This window comes from Chiroxiphia lanceolata, chromosome 5 (genome assembly GCF_009829145.1).
Source record: "Chiroxiphia lanceolata isolate bChiLan1 chromosome 5, bChiLan1.pri, whole genome shotgun sequence".
NCBI lineage: Eukaryota > Metazoa > Chordata > Aves > Passeriformes > Pipridae > Chiroxiphia > Chiroxiphia lanceolata.
This window is the reverse complement of record NC_045641.1, coordinates 5,115,317-5,137,509: the sequence shown is the minus strand read 5'-3', so window position 1 is coordinate 5,137,509 and position 22,193 is coordinate 5,115,317.

Genomic DNA, 22,193 nt, shown 5'->3' with positions numbered 1-22,193 from the left:
CCTCTTCCAGATTTTGGCTAGTACAGGAAATTAAAGTGTGAAAAGTCTGGATACAAGACTGGACCTGATTCATTGAGGTGATTCGTGGTTCTGTAATAAGTGTTGATGGTTAAATCTTGGACCCATTAAAATCAATGTCAGGCTCAGGGATTTACTGAAGTGTTACAGTTTTCTGCCTCTGGCAGTCATACTCTCTATTTCATAAAAATGGAAAGAGGAAGGGCTGTAGACATTAAATAATAGAAAGATGACTGTGTATCAACTTTACTATGCAGCAGGTAGGAGTAGGGCTCCTGAACCTCATAGACATGTTCCAGTCAGAAGACAAATTCAGCTTTCACCTTTGAGTCGTTCAGAATTGTCTCACTGAGTGGTGGAGGCAATTTATGAAATGAAGAGCCCCAAAAGGAGCATAAAAGTGAAATAAGGGTTATACCACGTAATAATGGTTCTTTTTGAGTCTCTGTCTCACAGAAGGAACAGTAGCAGGAAATAACGTTAAATTCTTTCCTTTACATCAGTTTTACACTGACCTAATACCATTCAGTTTGGTACAGCTACTCCTGATTTATGATGGGGTAAATGAAAGCAGAGTCAGACCCCAAAGGAACATAATGTAGACCACCTGTTTTGAGAGAACAACTGGGTTAAGAAATGACTTATATACTGTACATATAAGAAGCACGTGAAAAGGGAATGGTGGGAGTAACAAAAGCCTTCAATTATCCAGGCCTAGGCTGGATTACATTAAGTGGAGGAAATAAGGTTGGCAGTGTGTTTGTGGATCTGGGACAGGATTGCTTCCTAATTCAATATGTGCCACGACCAACCAGGAAGGAAACCATATTAAAGTTGTGATTAAGCACTGAAGGGACATGATTGAATACCTTCCCTTCCTTTCAGAGGTAGGGGACCTGCAAAGATCATAAGCTCAAAAGCTCAAGAACAAACTAAACTGAGAAGCTGGAGTTAGGAAAAATGACCCAGTTGCTAAATTTGTGGAGATTAATATAGGAAATACTTGCTGCATACTGGTTTGTTAAACATGTATGTTTGGCTTCTGTTGTCAAGGTGATTACACGCCTTGATACCACTAAAAACAACCCATTACAAAATCATAGAGTGCAGTAAAATCTCCAGTTTGTTTATAATAAAGTAAAATCCATAAAAAAAGCTGAAAACCAAAATAAAGCAAATAAACTCTCTTCTACACTCAACAGTTTTATAGGGAGAGGTGTACTAACAACACTTTATTTATGTGCACACTGCTTATACTGGCAAAATTCACTCTTTGCTGGAATGGCTTATATTGGCTCAGCAAGTGCAATGAGTTAGGAAAGGAAAACCAGTGTTTTACTGGTTTAACATCCACCCTGAAACAGGGATTCACCTCCTTCAGCTTTATCTAACTACTGTTTGCTCCCAGTGAGCCATATTGAACACCCTATAGTCAACAGAAGGAGATAGGCATTTCCAGAATAGGATAATTCCCACTTGTATTTAATATTAACTTTATGATGGGTTCAGTTTCCTCTAGGGTTTCTGGTTTTCTTCATTGACCTCTGATAGCCCAAATTAAGGGTGCTGCGTCCTTCCATCAAGCTTCTCAGACAACTGTGCTATGCAAGGCTTTTAAAGGTACCCAAATTACCTGTGAAGGAGCAGGTGTGACAACACAGACTGGGTCCTACAAGGAGCTGGATTACGTGACTGTGGTTAGTTATTGGACTGGTTAACCTGTTCCTCTGGTGGTATTGCATGACAATGTGGTTACATGGCTTTGGGGTCCTGAGCTGACCCCACTGTTTGCTATGAAATCTCTGCACAGTGCTGCTCATCATGATCAGATCCTTCCATCAGACAAACAATGGAAAGCATGTCTGTGAATAACCCACTGTGAGGCTTTTCTGTGAGGACTAGGCTTAAGTTGCTGCATGAATCCTGGTTCAAATTCAGCTGCCCAGGAGAGCAGGTTCAGAGATCAGGCCTTCCTTCGGGAGTTCGTCCTATCACGTAAGGTGGAAATCAGCCAGGCTTAGGGACACTGGGAAGATCAGCTGGAAACCTAAACTTCCAACTCACTTCCTCCCTTCTTACAGACTGACACTGCTTGGATTAGTAAAAAAGCAAATGGAATGAGTTGAAAGAACTGGACTGTGGACATCAGTTTGTGTTTTCGACAGGACTGTTCCATTTGGATAAATGGAACATAGGAATAAAGCTTTTTTCAGTGGTTTTGTTTGATGAGTAATTGTATCCTGGCCAAATTTTAATTTGAAAAGCTGCCTAATTTCCTTTCAAACTAGAATTTCAGTAGGATAAGGTGACAAAGTTTCCAAAGGCCCTTAGAGGATTAAGAGGCAGAGTTTGTTTTAAATTCAAGTCCAGGAGCAGAGTACACCTCAGTCTCAAATATGCTTTTAAACCCTTCTCCCAGTATATTTCCTTTCCTGTGTTATGTTATCCAGGGTTTTATACTATTGTTTCCCATACCATGGTGGCTTCATTAGTGAAGTTCTTTCTAATTGTCCAGATTCTCTAAGAACAACTGCTCATTCTTAGAGTCACAGTAGGTCTTCAAATTTGGACTAGAGACTCAAAAATGGGCATGTCCTGAGATTATTAAGCTTCTCCTAAGGGAAACCAACATCATTACAATAACTTTGCTTTCAAAGTAAGGTAATGATTTCTATCCCATCTGCAGCCCACACATTAGTGCCGATTTCTTTCTTTTGCTTTGGTTCCCAGATTTCACAAGGAATATAAAGTGGCAAACTGGGACTATGAAAGATAGATGGGGGTGGCTGGGAGGTAGTGAAGGGAGGACGGATTAATAAAATGTCAGTACACGGAAGTGAAGAGTAATAAAAAACTTGCCAAAGAAGGCCAGAAGTAGTAGAGGGAATTGAAAAACTAAGGAAAGAAAAATAATGCATAAAAGAGGCAGATAACTTGAAAATGAGTCAGTAAGATTGTTAATAGACAAGTGTGGGAGAATCTGTGACAAACGAGCTTGGCTTTTGGCAAGAGTTTTAATTAATTCTTCCCAGTATAAAAAGATGTTAAAACTCAGATATTTAAGACTATCACACAGCTCTTTAAAGAGTAGTAGTAGTCATTTGTCCAGTTATTAAGCACTTGTTGATCAAACATCTGGGTTCAGTACATGAACAACTAGATAAAATATGAGAGTTTTTGTTTTAAAGGAAGTTAAATTGCATCATCCTGTAGTATTTTCTACTCTAAAAATCTTTGTTTCCATGACCCTACTCTTTTCAGTGGTATTAAGAACTCATTAAACATTGGTTCATTAACCTGTTTAACATGACTCCATCTTCAGTCTGGAAAACTCAATTGGTAAAAAAAAAATTCAGTTAAACCACCTTTCTGAATTAAGTTGTAGACAGTGTGCTTTAAAACTGAAATGAGAGTAAAGGCTTAGAAAGAAAGATTGCACAGGCAGAAATTACTATGTATATTCAGACTTGATGGTATTTTAAGTAGTCTCTGGTGTCAGGGAGAACTTTAGCCAGAGTGTACATTAAGTGCAACACAAAATAACAATTACTAGAAGCAGCAGAATCAACACACACCGTGGGCCTACTGCTCTGTGTTATCTTCCTGGTGGAGAATTCAAGAGGAAAAAAAATAAATTAAAACCAGATTTTTTTATTCATTTGTTTCCTTATATCTAAAGAAAAAAACATTCTTTACACGTTTTAGAAAACTGACAGTGTATTTCCATAAGGGAGATACCAACAGAAATAGTCCTCTGAAAATACTAAAGACCAGAATGGGTAGATTCATAGAATGACTAAGGTTGTAAAAGGCCTCTAAGATCATTGACTCCAACCATTAACCCAACACTGCCAGGTCCTCCACTGCCCCATGTCCCTAAGCACCACATCCACATGGGTTTTGAGCACTTCCAGGGACAGCGATTCCACCACTTCCCTTATAAATGTATTTGAGCACACGGGAGTTACGTTGCTGCTCCAGGAATGTTGTTTATCTGTGGTATATCCAAAGTAGAAAGTGAAGCCTCTGATGCTTGATCTAGTGCCATAAAATCCACAGAACACTTCCCATGCAGCATATATACTCATACATGCTTCCACATATATAAATACTTTAGGTCAAACAATCATCTTGAAATTAAGCAAGAATATTTATATGGGACATTTTATATATCCCACCAACATTTCGAAGTGAGAATATAGCCAAGCTAAAAATAAGCATATTCATTTGCATTCTATTCACTTTCTATTGTCCTTACCCAGATTTTATAATCAGAATGTCAAGCATTGCAGAAAGCAATATGTATAAATATATAATAGATCCTAAAACTCTTAATATGGGCTGATGAGTCAAGATTTGGGCACAAGCTTGTATGCTCAAATTTGTTTCATTTTACATGCTTTTTTCCTTCTTTACAGCTATATTTTTTCAGCTGACTCAAATGTAACTCCCTCACAATGAACTGACATTTTTTTCCAACTTCACCATATCAGAAGTCATCAACAGTTAACACAGGATTATACTATCTGTGACCTATTTTTAAACTTGTAACAAGAACCACAAAAATGAGAGACTTGTGATTTTTTATTTATTTTAATGGAAATTGAAATTTTCACCTCCTTGTGTACTTCTGTAAACCAGGATTCATAAAAATAAAGAATTTGATAAGATTAGCAATATTGGAACTGAGTTATGTTGGGGTCTACTTTTTTTGTTTTTCTGTGTTCATTTTCATCACAGTTATGGTACATGGAGTTTCATGCCTCAGTTTTCCTTTGAAAGGCAGAAAAAAGAATGATTCTAAAATTTAAACACAAATGCACTTTATGCATCAAAATTCATGGTCATACAAAGTGAAAATTGCTCGATTCCCTTTTTCTCAGTCCTTGCTGTTGTGAGCTACAGGAAACTAATAATTTATGTCTGATTGACCTAGGACCCAAATGATGCAAGTGGAGATGTCCCATATCTTGCATTAATGCAAACTCTTTGAAGAAGTATTTTGAGACCTGGATACAAACCAAGACTTCCTCACGGTCTTTTCTGGGGGGAAAAAAAAAGAGGCAAAAAACAACTCTGGGTGCTGCACCAATGTAGGATATGCATAACCTACTAACATATTTAAAACATTTCTTGCAAATTACATTTTTATGCCTCCTATGCATGATACAAATTTAATATTGATTTCATTACATTAATACAATTTAAAATTGTTTGTCTGGTTGAACTACAGCAGACGTGACAAAATATAGATCATACTTATATCCTCCTAATTGCACATAGTCCTGTTTAAATTCCTCTAGGGAATTTTGGTAATGGTATTAGTCACAAGCAGAAACTATCCCAGAGGTTATTCAAAATACTTGGTTCACCATGTTGCAGCTAGTATTGACCTGGTATTTTTAAAGTCTGTAGTTTATCAGCCCAATCTCCCTTTCTATCAGTTGATCTACAGAACACATGTAGGCTATTTCTCATATTCAGTGCAGTTTCTTAAATTTCTTTCATTTCCAATTGTGCAATGTATGTGTAATTAACGTGCTGCCTGTAACTCATTCTTGAGCTCACCCTTTGCCCAAGGGAGGCCAGTGATTGCCATTGTGTTTTGGTATGGACAGATGGGTACACGCAATTTTTTATTGGAGAAATCAAAGGAAGGTGCACCTGGTTTGAAGAGAAAACAGAGGAATATTTGGGATAGTCTTTTGAATGCTCCATAGTGTCTAAATTTTTTCCAAAGAAACTCTGTATCCCAACAAGCTCATCTAATGGTTTCTGCAAAATTTTACCAGAGGACAAGCCTTATTCACCACAGCAAATACAGGTATTTTTGGACTCAGTGGTTCTCAGTTTTTCTCCTATTCACCAGAATAATTTTTCCCATTCCTTCCATAGTGCCTAATATCTTTTGGGGGGGGACATTAAATGCCTAGATTTGGGTTTTTTTCTCAAGAACAAAGCATACGTGACTTTGAATGCCACAGTGGATATGACTGGATACATATCAAAACCAAACCTCTCAAACCAGGAATAGTTTAGAACTAAAATGTTTTCAAAATAGCTAAACTACCATAATCTGTCACAGAGAAAAGTGTTTATAAAACCATCATAAAGGCCTTGAAATGTTTCTCCAACGACATGCGCGTTCTGATTTTTTTACCCAGATTATAGCATGTTTGTCTCCCTGGCATGAGGTATTATTGTCAAATTGGATGTGCTCTCACTTCTCAGAGTTGTGCAGAGGTATCTCCATATCACTACAGGCTCAGACCCAGAACTACATCTCACTTAAGGTATTCAGCTGAAGCACCTGAATTAACAGGTGTCACACCAAATTCCCTAATAGTCTCCAGGGAAACAGATAACCCTTAAGAAGATTGTTCAGATTTTAATGAGATTCCACTTTCTTCTGCAGATGATTATGGTTATTGTTTTGGGTTTTTTCTCAGACAACTGCAAAGCTAGGCACCTCTACGAGAAATGGGACCTGAACCCTGGCTACAACCTATATTTTGATGAATTTCCATACTGTGAAAACCTCAGCCATTCCAAGTGCATGATTAGGAGGTAAATGCAGCTCCTTAAGCATCTGAAGATGCATCGTTTGGAAGGATATTTTGACAGCAGCCCTGCTAAAATCAAATGAGCTTCCCAGTCCATATGGCATCCAGGGTCAAATTCATGAGCAAAACAATTCCATCTCAACTGATCTGGATGTTTCACAGCTGCTCTGCCTCCTTGTCACAAAGCAAGGATAGTGCACCAGAGAATCTGATGCCAACTGTAAATCTTATAAATATGACATAGCCCAGAGGGTCAAATTCACCCCTGATTGAGATGCATTAACCTTATTCACTGTCTTGTGTCACTTGTTTTATAACTTTGAAGTGGTGTCAGCTTTGTTTAGGGTGCATAATGATAGGAAAATGACATGAAATACGGTGATCAATCAGATTTGTAGATGGTTTATACACGCAAAACTAGTAAGCAAGAGAGAAATCAAACTGCTAATGACTAAGTGTTTTCTCCAGGTAGCAACCTCCAGCTCAAAATCTGATCACTTAAAACTGCAAAACACATCACAGTGAGCTACTGTATCCAGCATCCTCCTGATTTAGTCATAACTTTTGTCACATTGTATGCCCCTTAATTCAGATTAGGTTTTTTCTATCCCTACAGTGGGAAATAATATTTTTTTCCCTGTTTCTATTTGTGTTCATTTCCCTAAGTGGAGGTTTGTTTAATAATGGACAAGGACTTGGATTCTTCATAAAAACACTAAAATATATTAATCACTTCACTTTTGTCTGTGGAAGGGGAGGCAGGAAAGGGAGAAAGCTTTGTATGAAAATGATTAAATTGGGATTGTTTGAATTCATTACTGGAATTATCGAGCTTTCTGTTCACTTGAAAGAAAAGTTCAGATCAATTATATGCACTCACTACATGTTCTTATTTTTCTAATAGCCTAAAGATAGAAGTAGGATTCCTTGCATACAATTGCAGTCGGGGCATAAAAGACACGTTTTATTTCTACAGGAGAAGAGAGGAGAAGGAACAAATCTGCTTGCCATATCTTAGTTTTTCCATATCTTAGTTTTTCCACAGAAGAGAAAAAGGTCAAAATCTTCTATCCAGTCCTATGTAGACGTCCAGTTCAAGCCCTGAGCAATATTTCAGCTCTCTTAAACCCTTGAGACAAAGCGTCTGTGCTGCGGAAGTCTTGCACCAGGGTGAGACGTGTTTTCAGTGGTGCAAGGAAGGTTTTTCCATCCATATGCAGTAGCCTATGGTGCCACTGGATGGCAATGGTTACATTTGTCACTGGCACTTTTAACTCTACTCCAGTCACTGTGATCTTCTGTACAAAGAGCTGCAGCATTGAGGACCTGGTTTTCTTCCAGCAAAGCTATTGAGAACTTTTTCATTGCTGTCTGCCAGAGCAAGATTAGACTTAATATCTTTTAAAGAATGGATAAGTACTGCCCAGCTTTCTCCCATGTTCATACTCTTAGCAGTGTATGCAGAGACCCTCACAGTATGGATTTTAGATTTCTGAGACCTGGCAATTTTCATCCTATACATGAAGTAGAACAGACTTTGAGTTACTCTAACACTGTGAGAGGGCAGGAGAGGAGAGCTTGCATGTCAATGCCACTTCCTTGCATGCCTCACCTGCCACATATCCAGACTCTGTACCACAAACTCACAGAATAATTTGGGTTGGAAAGGACCTTAAAGGTCATCTAGTTTCAATACTCCCTACAATGGGCAGGGACACCTTCCACTGGACCAAGACCTTTGAAGGATCTGACAGTGCTGGTCTATGTCAGCAGTAACAGCCTTCCTGCCCCACAGCAGGAATTTTCTGGTGTCTTCCGCTCATCTGACATGAGTAAAGCAAGAGGGAATAGCTGTATTCAACAACTTGGTCTCTAGCCTATATAGAAAATTACCTATACAGAAAAGTACTACCAACATCTTCCTTTTTTTTAATCTTCTCTTTCTGTTCAAATGAGTGGGCTCACTGCTCATCGGTTGGACATATTCTCCTAGGACATGAAGATTTTTCAATGGATTATTAATTTTCCTTCTGATCTCTGTAGTGACAGACCATCTGTTTGCAACCCTAAGTGCTCAGTTTGGCATGGAGCAGGAAAACTGTTCAACACCTGTGATGTACAGACCTGTAATTTATTAATTTGGTTTTTTGCTTCATGCAGCTGTAAAGCAGTGGATCTGCAGACTCCAAGTGCAGAGACAGAGATGCTCATGCCTGTTTCATGTAACACTGGTGGGAGCTCAACCAACCTGCAAACCTCAGCATCCCATGTTTATGGTGAGGTTTGTTATTTACCACTGGTGTCTCAGTTGAGTCTAATCACAGCAGTTGCTCAGATATTTGTATTTCTAATCCAGAAAGTTTAGTGTTATTCACTCCAAGTAGCAATCATCCAAACAGAATTGATCAAATATGGACATTTTACGTGTTAGTTTGCTATGATGGTGTTTTAGCTCTTCTATTGTTAATTAGGGAGAATTTCAGCTATGAACTTCAACAAATCTATTGAGAAATTTTGCTAATCTAAGAGTGTAATAGATGTATTTTATGTTTCCAAAGACAGGGAAGAAAGTATTATTTCTTCTTAAAAATATATGTTAAAAGTTAATCAGTACAATTACTCATAATAATTGTATTATTGGCACTATTGTCCATGCACAGAGCCATGTTTGGGTTGATTCACCTGACCTGTTTCCATGAACCTACTTTGACAGAGACAAACTGTACTTATAAACATTTTGCTTCATTCACTGACTCTAAGATCAATTTCCAAGGTTAAAGGATGGCAATCTCACTGGTTTATGTTGGGTTTTGGCTGCAACAGAGGGAGAGTACAGCAGGACTTTCATTAAAAGTGCAATGGTTAGATAAAGCTGATACCATGTTGGCATTGGAACTTGCTTTGTCTCATTATATTAGAGATTGTCTCCTCAATGTGTGCCTAGCTAAGAAAGCTTTTAGCTTTTATGATGAAGACAATAATGAATCAGAATCTTTATGGCAGAGCTCCACAACTGTCTCTTATTTCTACAATTATAGAATCATTCAGGTGGAAGGGAACCTCAGAAAAACCCTAGTCTGGTCTTCTGTTCCAAGCAGGGCCAGACCAGTTTGCTCAAACCACGATACTTTCCCATGAAGATCCTGACTCCATCTTCTCAGTAATGAAGAATCATAGAATGGTTTGGGTTGGAAGGGACAAGAAGACCATCTAGTTTCAACCCCCTGCCTCCTCCAACCTTACCTTGAACACTTCCAGGGATGGGGAATCCACAACTTCTCTGGGCAACCTGTTCCAGTGCCTCACCACTCTCACAAAAAAGAATTTATTCCATATCTCATCTAAACCTACTCTTTCAGTTTTAAGCCATTACCCCTTCTCCTATCACTCCATGCCCTGTAAAACGTCCCCACCCAGCTCTCTTGTAGATGACTTTTAGTTACTGGAAGGTTGCCCTAGGGTCTCCCTGGAGCCTTTTTTGATATCCTTTCTGACACTGAAAGGTTCCTGTCCAGGTCCCACCAAGCCATCCCTTCTCCAGGCTGAACAAGCCCACCTCCCTCAGCATGTCCTCACGGGACAAGTGCACCAGCTCACAACCATCCTGAAGGCTTTCCTTCAAACTTGCTCCAATCTATCAATGCCTTGCTTAATTTAGGGGCTCAAAACTGTACACATGAAAAATATTTTTCATGATGGAAACCCATTTCTGTTTTGAGCTACATACCACTGTGAAGAACTGAGATCCCTTCTTTGATTCCTTCATGTTTGGGGGCTGAGACCAACTCTGAGCTGTAGACACAGACATTGGGTTGATTTGTTTTGCTTCCTGTGGGGAAATTTGAACTAGTCAGAGCTGAGGAAGTGGAGTTATGAGACAGCTTTTATGATGACAGTGGGGAAAAAGGGTAAGGAAAGATGATGCAATTCATCATCTTTATAAATCAGCAGGAATCACCTTTTTGTGCTGCTCAAAATGATGCTTCAAAGAAAATTTTAGGATACTATTCTGGAAATTGCAGATAAAACACTTCTGTGGAAATGAGCTCATCTCAGAAGTAGGAATGGGCACTGAGAGAAAATTTCACACTGCTTTTACCTCTCACTCTCAAACAGAAAGTGTGCACAATTTGCAACTGGGAAAAATGTTAAATCTTCCATAGCTCACTGAAGTCATGTCACCTAACTTTAGGAGAATGCCTTACCAACTTCTACATATGAATGACTTATCTAAAATCCCCTGACCACTAATGGGGAGATAAAGGCCTTTATTAGGTACAGTTCACTTCATCCTAAGTTGAGTATTTAGGCATCATACTGTTAACTCCACCGTATAAAAGCTTATATTTTATTGTAAGGAGAGCAGTGGGTGACTGGTTCACGTGAGTACCTTTAGCATCCAAGGGGCTTTTAGGGACTTTTAACAGCTACACAATTTAGTGTTAATTCATCTGCTTCACAAAATCAAAAGCTGCATCATGTGGTAAAAGAGAACAATGTGGAAACTGGGTGGGCATGAGAACTCAAGAGGAGAAAAAAAGAGATGTGAGAAAACAGGAGGAAAACTTGATGATGGGAAGAATTAATGGAAAAGGTGTATGAGCAATAGACAAATGTTGTACTTGACTATATCATTGTCGTCTAGTATATCTAATTCGTGGGAAGTCCTGTGGGGCTTTTTTTTATCTGTTTACTCTTGATCTACTTTTTAAAATGTTTTCCTTCATTTCCATCAGTAGCTGAACGCAACCTTTCGGTTACAAACCTCTCCACACACTCACTCTTCCCTCCTCCCACACCCAGGATGCTGGACCTTTCTCTGGTATCAACCATAAATTAGCTGACCCAGGGCAGAACTTTAATCATGGGAGCAAGCTGCAAGGAAATGGATTGCTGTGCAGAATTGTGCAAGTTTGAATGTACCTTTTTTTAGTTCACGCAAAAATGCTGAAAATGCAGCTTTATTTGAGGAAAAGGTTGCTTGCAACAATATGAGAAAGGAACTGAAGGATTCTTTCCAGTTGGAGGAAGGACGTTTGTGGGCAGACTTTTCTCAGCCTCCAGCATCAGAGAAAGATGCACGTGTGATAAATAATTTAGCTCCAGCACATTAGCCATGTAGGTGACCATTTTCATGATTGTGTCCATTGAAGGATTAGAGGTATAACACAGTTTTCTTAAAAGATGAGGAAAACAATATAGGTCACGTTCTCATCTATGATAATTTTGAATGTGATCCATTCAGTATTGTCCTCACAAGTCTCCATCAGCACCCACATTATTTCTAGCAGACTATGTTCTATTTAGGTGAACTCGGCATCGTTGTTGTTACACAGCAGCTTGAAAGATGGGGAAATACTTTCTCTTATTTGTAAGAAAACATCAGAGGTCAATTGCAATGACTGCCCTAAGGCCATTCAGGAGGAAGATTGTAGTGAATGGTTCCTCAAGCCAACCCAGTCTATTCCATCAGGATGCCCATCGCAGAACATACTATGTATAAATAACCTGGTTAACAGGTTAACAGCATCTGCCTGGTTAACTTGCAAGGTTATGGTGACAAATTATGCCGTGTTCTTCCAGTACTCTCTGCTGGAGAAAGATACTACCCCATCCCTGGAAGTGTTCAAGGCCAGGTTGGATGGGATCCTCAGCAACCCAGTGTAGTGGAAGGTGTCCCTGCCTATGGCAGGGGAGTTGGAACTAAATGACCTTGAAGGTCCCATCCAAGCCAAACCATTCTATGACTCCATGATACAGTCTAGAATACTGTGTAATTAACATGAAACTCAGCCTGGGCTCGTTGTCCTCTCATTATCCCTTTTCCAGTTCCAGCTGTCCATATTCTTTCTCCTGGGAGCTGGATTGTGTGTGCTGGAGATCTACCAGTGAGAACATTAAATGAATGAGGGTTGCACTGGAAATGAGGCCAGGTTCCTTTCCCAGAGTACTGACTATCTGTTATGAAATCCTACAGAGATTAGTCAGATCTTCTTGGTACAGAAAATGTTGTCATCCTGGGCATTCCTTAAAGGGAAGATGGTCACTTATCTTTTTAGGTATCTCTGCTCATTGTAAAGTAGTCTGGCAAGATCTGGGATTCATGTTTAGAGACAAGGAGTGGGTGAGGGATGAAAAGTAGGTTGCTTTGCTTTCAAAAAAAACCTTGACCTAGAGAAAGCTGAGGAAATGTATTTGCTCCCATGAAGATCATGCATAGGATAGAAGAAGCAGAGATTTCATTAGGGTTGGAGTACAGATCCAATCTAACAGGGCTGAGTTAAACCCAGTATTTATGGAAGGACCTTCTGAAATGAAAAAAAAAGATCTTACAGACCATTCCCTCTGGTTAATACCTTCTCTCCATGATGATAAAAGATAGTAGAAAACAGAAAGCATGGGAAAGTAAAGACCAGTAGGGTTTTTTTAAACCTAATTGTTTCAAAGAAGCTCCTCCACAGTCAACTGTAGTGAGAATTTCTAAGTCCAGAAGTGACTATGCCTCTCATTTCTGTTTATGTTTATATTGTAAGTCTGCAATAACTGTAGTCAAGTTTCAGTCAAGAAAAACAACTGGTGGGTCACCAGAGTTACCCAAAATTGAACCTGTACTCTTTTGCATCAAGTTAATAAACTATTGCCACCTAAAGCAAAGGACAAGACTTTATAACTGAGACCTCTGTTCCAGTTACATGTGTTCTGCTGCTTAGACATAGCACATGCTGTATAATACAGACATATTTTTAAGCCACCAAGGCAACCCCTAGGCCCTGTCCAGCAGACCTGATGTCAGAGAGCTGGTTGAATCAATCCCCCTGATGGCAGCAGTAGTGGTTATATATAATGTTTACACTTCTCAAAGAAAGGAAAAAAGTAGGATGCAGACTAAAATCTCTCACATGCCTTCAATTACACTGACATTCCCTGCAGAAGCGCTCCTTATTCTCCACGCTTAGGAGTGATTGTTTGAATTCAGTCAGTGGAGTCTGGTCTTAACTTTGATGTTTCAAAAGCTTGCAGAGAAACTATGCAATCAGAAAAAAAAATCTAATTAAAAGGAAAAATGATGAGATCTGAAAAAAAAAAAAAGTTGCAGAAGTCAGAAGAGAAGGGGAGAGAGGTACATATTAAGAGCTTGCTTTTAACTTCAGAAGTTCTCCTTTAATGTAAAAATAAATAAACTAAAAGACTTTGTTTTTAAATTCATTTTTTAAATGATAGTGAAGCAAAATTTGTGCAACTACATAGAAAAATAGAAAAATTCCAATTTAGAATTCCATCATGAAACGACACCATTCTAATTTCTCCAGGCCACGGTTTGTTAATATTCCACAAAGTCCCAGGATGCAACTATAAGACAGCATTCAAATCTATGAACATGAGGCAATCATGCTCAGCAGAGTATAACAATAATTATAATAGAGATTAAATAAAAATAATTAGAAAAAGTTCATCTAGTTTTGATGTATTAATTATTCTGACCCTGTTCTATTCAGAGTCTAATTATCTGGTTCAGTGAAAATGCCAAGATTTCTACGACTCATAAAAATTACATTCCAGTAATTATGTCAGCAAACTAAACAGTATTCATTTACCCTGCCTTTTTATGCACACATTTGAATATGCTTTTTTAACTGTTTTTGCTCTTTGTTCCTATTCATGGGAAATAATACCTGTAGAGAAATTTGAAAGTCAGTAGCACTCTAAACGTAATGTGCAATTCTTGCTGATATTTTTCCTTTGTGAGGCTTCTGTAAGTCTCATATAGCCTTTGTTTAAAAAACATGAATTAAAGTTCACTCTTCAGTTGTTTCAAAGAAGCATTTTGAAGTCTGTGCTGTAAAAAAAAAAAAAAAAAGAGGGGAAAAAAAAAGAAAAAAGTTTAAAGTGGCAACACAAGGTAGAATTTCCTTTCAAATATGTTGGTCATAGTGGAGATTACAAACCAGCCCACCCCCATGATGACCATGATGAGTGCGCTTTTGGAGGGACAGATTCTTATCCTAGTATGTCCCCATTTTGCTTTATGAGATGGTAAATAAAATATGTATCACCAGCTACACAATGCAAGATGAAATAAATCACTGAACCTCAACAGAATTTGAAAAAAATTGCAGTCAGGTGAGGATCTGGCCCTTATTTTCATGAGACTGAAGATGAGACTGAGGCTACCTTTTCACACAGAAAGCAACTTTATCTCACCATAGGGCTGTTGAGATCCAGTTGACGTTATTTAATTTTCATCAAATGTTGCTTTAAACTTCATCCTGGTCCCAATGCTTCTTAAACCATTGACCTCTTTCCAGATGAAATGATGGAGTAAATCAATGTCACCTACCCAAGAGGCCAGTAAAACCACCCCCAGGTTAAGAAAAGGATGTAAATGGGTCACAGTAATTTACCATAGACAGTAGTACGGTTACTGTGTGAAGGGAAATAAAAGAGGGACTAAAGCTTTCAGCAAAATGGAAAAACCTTCATTATGTGTAATTTATTTGTACTCAAGGGAGCAGTCCAATGGTCAACAGACCTGACTGAATACTATACAAGAAAAACAAAATATCCCAAATCAAGGTGCTGCAAGTACTCAAATCATTTAAAAAATGGTCCTTCAGGTCATTTTCTGTGATCAAGATTCTTCAGCTTCCAATTGATATTGCTTCACCTGAACAGAACATGCTTACAAATATATAAATTTCAGTTTTGAGTTTGGTTGGTTATTTTTGCTTGTTTGGGATTTTTTTTCAGAAATAAAAGCTGACAGTAAGCTGATGTCCCTAAACTGATCCTGGTACCTTTTTAAAGTGGAAATTCACATCTCTTTCTTCATTATTTGTTGTGCTGAAACAAAATTATATTTACACTATCAAAATGTATTTCAATTTCAACTGACTGCATATTTTTTGCTTTAAGAAGGGTAAATGAATAAAATATTCTAAAATTTCTCACTACAGTTGACCTGTTGCTCCACAAACAAGTGTATCATAGGAAATTTCAGAGTTTGGGAGTTTTTTTAAGGCTTTCTTCATAGTTTAAATCACATTTCAAGTACACGGCTTTCTGGTTTACAGTATAACGTTTTCCAGCTGGTACAAGTCAGTCCCAAATCTACTTTCCCAAATAACTACTGTGGTATTTTCTCTTCAGCAACAAACAATACTGGTTTTATGGTTTTTATTTTTTTTTCTGCTTGCTTTCTGCTTTATTTTAGGTTGAAAGACTTTGTAACATTGGCCAAACCTAAGGAACCATGAAAGAAAATAAAATATTATAGGGAAAATATAAAAAATACACATCTTACATTCCTTTTCTGCAATTACCACTTGTCTAGTATGTTCAACTATTTTTAAAAAGTCAAATATGAAGCTTGTCATAGTCAAAAATATAGTCATATTGATTTGGTGTAACTACCTGGGCTGCCACTTCTGCTTCTCAGAGGGCAAGAAGCTCCATTAAATTGCTTAATTTAATTAATTAATTTTCTGAAATTCAAAGTCTTGTTATGGTTATACAATGAGCTTTCAGGTAGGAGCAATACGTAGCTGTGTTGGGAATATTTAACACAAAAAATTGTGTCTTCCAAATTAAAGTATAAGAGCTGATTTTGTAAATAAAGATGTCAAGCGTTTCAACAGATGAAATAACTTTTTCTTGCTCTCAGAAAAACAGATGGATTGACATCCAGCTTTAATCTCCAGTATTGCAAGAACCATTTGTTGCATGTTTCTTGCTGCTCCTGTGTAATTCCCAAAGACTATGGTATCCTTCTTTACAGAAAATATGAGACTACTAAAAAAGTGTTCTATATTTGATGTACTTTGATATTTTTTGTACAGTTTTGGGACAAGGAGAAAGAACAAAACCAGACCTTTTTTAATTCCTCTTGCAAAAGACAAAAGACAAAGAGAAGAGGAGAGAAGAGAAGAGAAATAATGTTAATATCAAAGATTTGCATCAATATTTCTCCTCTACAGGCAAATTTTGCTCACTTTACTGTACTAAAAAATTAATTAAGAGTTTTCTACACTTCATCAGAATAATTGTGTTTTTAAAAAATTAATAAAAAATATCAAAACCACTCAAAAATGCACCACAGAGCCTCATTTTGTTGAGATTTAAAATATGTCTATTTTTAAAGGGATAAAGGAGTGATTCCTTATTATTTCAAGGAAAAGCTGATTTATTTGCCATCAAAATGGAAACTTTCCTTTCAAAAAATGACCAAAAAATGACCAGGGTTTCTTTCTTTCTGCCTCCCACCTTCCTCTCTGTCCTCTAGCTGGAAAGACTCGGACCATCTAGCAGTACCTATGTCAGACCGCAGCATTTTGATTTAGTGTTGAGACGTCAACTTAAATTATTTCTATGGATGGTTCCCTTATGAGAGGAAAATTATCTCCCTCAAAAAAATGTATCAGATGGGTGGGCTGCAGCTATCAATTACCCTCTGAGTACAAGCTTTGGCTAAATCTTGTTTGCTGCTTATTCCCTCGTGGGCCAGAGGTTAACCTGTTAAGTCGAGAACTGATCCCAAAGTAGACATTAATGTCTTAATGCATTTAGTGACTGTGGATCTTTTTTGGCTGCAGGCCCCTGGGATTGCATTGTTTCTCATACTTGACTAGGTCACCAATTGCAGAGGGCACCTGGAATGCTTGAAAAAATATAGCTCGGTTTACCCTCTTCCCCCAGTTATTATTTCAAAGCTGGATGTCTTTCTACTGTTCAAGAGGTTCATGTGTCATGAAATATTTTTCAAGGAACCAATAAGAATAACACAACTGGGCTTTGAAGTGGCGTGTCCCACCTTCCATCATGTTGTTTCAGGAACATTATTGTAGCTTTACAGGATTGTAATTCTTAAAAAAAGGAAATTATTTGGGTTTCACCGTTCCCTGCATCACACTTCAGTATTGGAAATGAGCAAAACTGCTAAGATTGTTCACCACAGGTCAAACTCTGAGGTCTGGCACTGATTTTACCAGCAAAGACTCAATTAGTTGTTTGGGGTTTTTTAACTCTATTATTTATATTTAGGCATTCTACTAGATAAGACAAAATTCAAGGATTGAATCATAGCACACAATGGGTGGGAACTCACAGGTGCTTAGCCTATTTTAAACACCCTGTAGAACTTCTGCCACTGCTATTAGTCTCAGAATCATGAGTTCTCAGAGCTCATTAAGTGTTTTCATTGCAAAATGCTCTGTGTAGGGACTTGGGAAATATTGTGCAGTGTCAGACCTTCATCTCTGCCCAGTCATAACCTTGAGTAGAAAGACCCACAGATGTTCTGTCGGTACTGTAGCTTGTACCTTCTAGCATGGTTTTACCTCTAAGAATCACAGAATGATAGAATATCCCGAGTTAGAAGGGACCCACAAGGATCATCGAGTCCAGCTCTTTGGGGTGCTGTGTGGAGAATTGAGTGGCTGTCTTTCACAATCACTAACACTTCTGCAAACTTGATTTTGGTGTTCTTGGCTGAAATTGAGCATTTACTGGGCTCATTATGACAGAAAGAGTTTTGCAAACCCTGTGCCAGATTTTCTAGGCCCACTGGATATATAAAATTAAGAAAGAAAAACCCCACACAAGGATTTAACCACAAATTTCACAACCAGAACTACGTCTAAAGGTATTTTATATCAATTACAGTGGCTGCTGATGAAAGAAAATTACAGTAAAAATAATCAGACTTGAAGGGAAACAGCAGTTGTAGGAAATAAATAACTGGGAGGTGGTGTTTGCAGAAGCCGTGTAATGAGGGGCTGCTCTTCTAAAGAACCATGTTATCTCCCCGCAAAGTCCCGAGCTTCTGAGTCCTTTTAAAGGACTCAGCTGCTCATGGGTGATACCAACCTTCAGCTGGATCAGTCCCAAAATGAGCCACCCAAGGATCAGACCACACTGTTTGCAGCCAGGACTGTGCATGCATAGGTAATTACTCCGGGAGAAAGTGATGAGAGAAAATGTAATGTAAACTCTGCACTCAGCCAATAAATCTTACAGTAGCCTAATTTTTCTAGGACTGATGCCTCGAGCAATACCTGTGTGGGCCGGAAAGGAAGGAAGAAAAAAAAAAGAGTCTTGAAGTTTCTAAAATTCCCTTATCCTGTTTATCAGAATACTGTTGCTTCTCTTAAATTGTGACCTTTCCCTTGAGGATTTTGCTCTCCAGATGAGGCTTCAAAGCTTTTGGGTTGCTGCAGGAGACGTCCTTGTCCACGAGCAGACCAGAAACAGATATTATGACCAACTGCAACTAATTTCATGCTGTCAGAGTGGAGTGTAACCTCTGAGTCAGCAGTCACTGCCTGTTTTCAAGCAACTTTTGTAGCTCTGGCCAATATCAGCTGACTGAGGATGAGAAATAAAATCTTTATCTGGTCATACTCTTTACTTTTTTGGTCAGCTATTGCATATTCAACGATTCAAACAAGTAACTAGTTCAGCAGCAATCTGTTTATGAACATTACACACTCAGTAAAGAAAAGTTAGTTGCAGCCTTCAACCTTAAATTCCTTTTTCCTGCACCAGGGAGGAATATATGGAATGACTTCACCCACCTCAATCAGTGAGGAACCCACTGATTTTCAATAGTTACATCAGAGGGGGTAAAAAATGGAAAGGTGAAGAAATAATAACAATTCTTAAGGGTTAAGGTTGTTTCTGTTTTGCAGAGAAGAAATTGAACAGCAATTTGCTTTGTCCAAATTTCCTCACAGTTTTGTTTTTTTTTTTTTCTCTTCAGACCCACTTTCTCTGTTTCTTTTTGTTTAAACAAAACGTGAGGTCTTCCCTTATTACCTAAGCAGGCATCTGGTTTCAGTCAGTAAAAAAAAAATATTTCTATAGCTATTTTGAGAAACTTTGCAGAAAGTTTTGCTTAGTGGATTTTAAAACATCATTTTGGTTTTCCTAGGGTTTTTTTTCAGTTTCGTAGAAGGACTTTTTCCCATTTAAATAAAGCTTCAATGGGGAAAAAGTATCAAACAGGAAACAAGTCCCCCAAACTTATGTTCACCTCTAATTTTCCCTAAGGAGACAACAAGTCCCTTGCACCTCCTAGTAGAACATAAAGGGTATGGGTTTTTTAAAAATAGACAATGTATTTAGCACTTATGTCATATTTGCATCATATTTGTTCTTATTGAAATTTAAAGTTGAATTAGCAGAACGCCCCTGTACTAAGCCAAATTTTGCCTTGTTGTTACAACTCTCACTTACTACAGCTCAAAATCACATACAGGGACAGTTAAATCATAGGTCAGGTAATTTATTATGCTCTAATAACCACTCATGAGTCTGAGTCCAAACTTGCATAAATTACCTGCATTAAATTCATATGCTTAATTAATGGAACTGTGCCTACATGGATAGTTATTGTGGTTTTAAAACAGCTATCCTGAGAATACTTAACCCTGTTTTGCTATTAGTTTAAATCAGAAAAGGGGTGATTTCAATTAAATCATGTATATTGAAGGGGGTTTGAACAGGAAATAAAACAAATCCAAAGTTTTAATCAGCTATAAATTTCATTCAGGAAGGTGGAAATTGTTTTCAACCTTTGTTGGGGTTGTTGTGACTTTATTGTAAATTATTCAACTTTTACTGAACTATTATGAAGAACTTCAGCTATTCTGTGATTATGGTACACTTATTTACTCTGTTTTTTTGGTATATTGAGTATAAGGTAAATTAATTGGCAGACCATAGATATACATTCTTGGAGCATAGAAGTCTTGAAGTGCATTTTCAATCATCATGGTAGCAGCAAAAAATTAACTTGTAAAAATAAAAGTGAAACAAACTATTTCAGTTAATGAAAGAGCTGATCTTACCTTCAATGATGTTCCCATATTTATTTCTTACCCCTACTCAGCCTCAGTCTCCCCTATCACATAACAGTGGTGTTACATGGTGAACAATAATATTTTATCCATTTGGACTCAAATAAGTCTTTTTTTTCCATCATGGTGACATTTTGACTGTTTATTTTTCAGCAGAGTTGGTTGCTTGATCCAGTTTTACTCATGGTCCCCTGTCAGTGCAAATTGCATGAAGACAAGAAAAAGCAATGAGGAGGGGAAGCTCCTCTCAAGCCTCACAGACTCCAGCAGGAAGGTAGATTTAACCATCCCCAGGAGTTTAATGCATCAGCGGGAAAGAGAAAGACAAGGCAGTGCCTGAGCTCCAACTTTGAAAATGTCATGGTGGATTTAGGTATGTAAATCCCTTTAATAACCCATCCCTAAGTGATTTGACTGAGGTCACAACGACATTTTACAACAAATCAGGGAATGAAGCCCAGATGTGCTCCGGCCCATACAGGCATCCTAACTCCTGTTCTAGGTTTCCCCTCTTTCCCTGAACTCCACAGAGACAAGCCTGATATACCATTGTAACTTTTCCTTAAAATCCTTAAGATGGTCAAAATTTGCAGCCTCCATCTTTGGTGGTTTAGGGTATCAAGGACCATCTTAAAATTACCATGGGGGACAGGATTTGAAACAACAACAACAACAACAGCCAGTACGCAAAGTTTTTTTTCTCTATTTCACTCCCAAGGCGAGGAATTTTTACAATACCCTCTGGAGTTCCCCTGGCCTCAGCATCAAACATAGAGTGCAGCAGCCAAGAACAGGCCCACACCCTGCACAACTTGCCAGCAATAATTAATTAACTAAGGAGCAAACAGCAGCAAATATTCCCTGCATAGGATCACACGGTTTCATCTGGTTACATTCCAGTGATTGGAGTGTCACTCCATCTCTTTGTTTTGCTTTTTTATTTTCCTCAGTGTGTGGGTGGGGTTTTTTTTGTTGTTCTTGTTGTTGTTTTCCTTTGAATGAAAACTCAGAATCTGATTTAATAACCTAAATCTCAGTGCTGGTCTCCAGGAATGAAAATAGAAATCCAGATATTTAATCTTGCTTTTACCTTGCTTGGCTTGCAAACTCAGTGTCTCATCAACAGCCTTTCAAACTGATTATTGCTCCTGCCTGGACAGGGCAGGTACTTCTTGACAGCAAGAATCGGTTCCTGCCATGAACGCTTCTTGGACAGCTCTGTCAAGTGACTCGTGAGAGACTTCAGAAGCTTATTTGCAGCTTGTCTGGTGCTGCTGCCATCTAATAATAATATTCTCCAGGAGCCAAAAGTTCTCAGAAGTATCTCTCTCAGAAGTAGCACCTCACCAAAACTTTGCAGTTTGGCTTGTGTGCCATTCCTAACCCAGAAAGGTAAATATAAATAATATGTTTTTCTACTTGCTCACAGCAGTCCATCTGGGAGGCTGTTTCAAAGCAGATGAGCACAAAGTATTACTGCCAAATTAGAAGTAGATGTTGCAGTTCCTTTTCAGATAAGGACTCCTCAGCTACACTGTACTTCTCTGTCAATGACTTACATTCATTTCTGTCCCCACTGACCTTAGAGAGTCATAAAATCATAGAAGGGTTTGGGTTGGAAGGAACCTTTAAAGGTCACTTAGTCCAAACACCACAAGCAGGGACACCTACAACTACATCAGGTGGCTTAGAGCCCCATCCAGCCTGACCTTTAGTGTTTCCAGGGATGGGGTATCTACTACCTCTCTGGGCAGCCTGT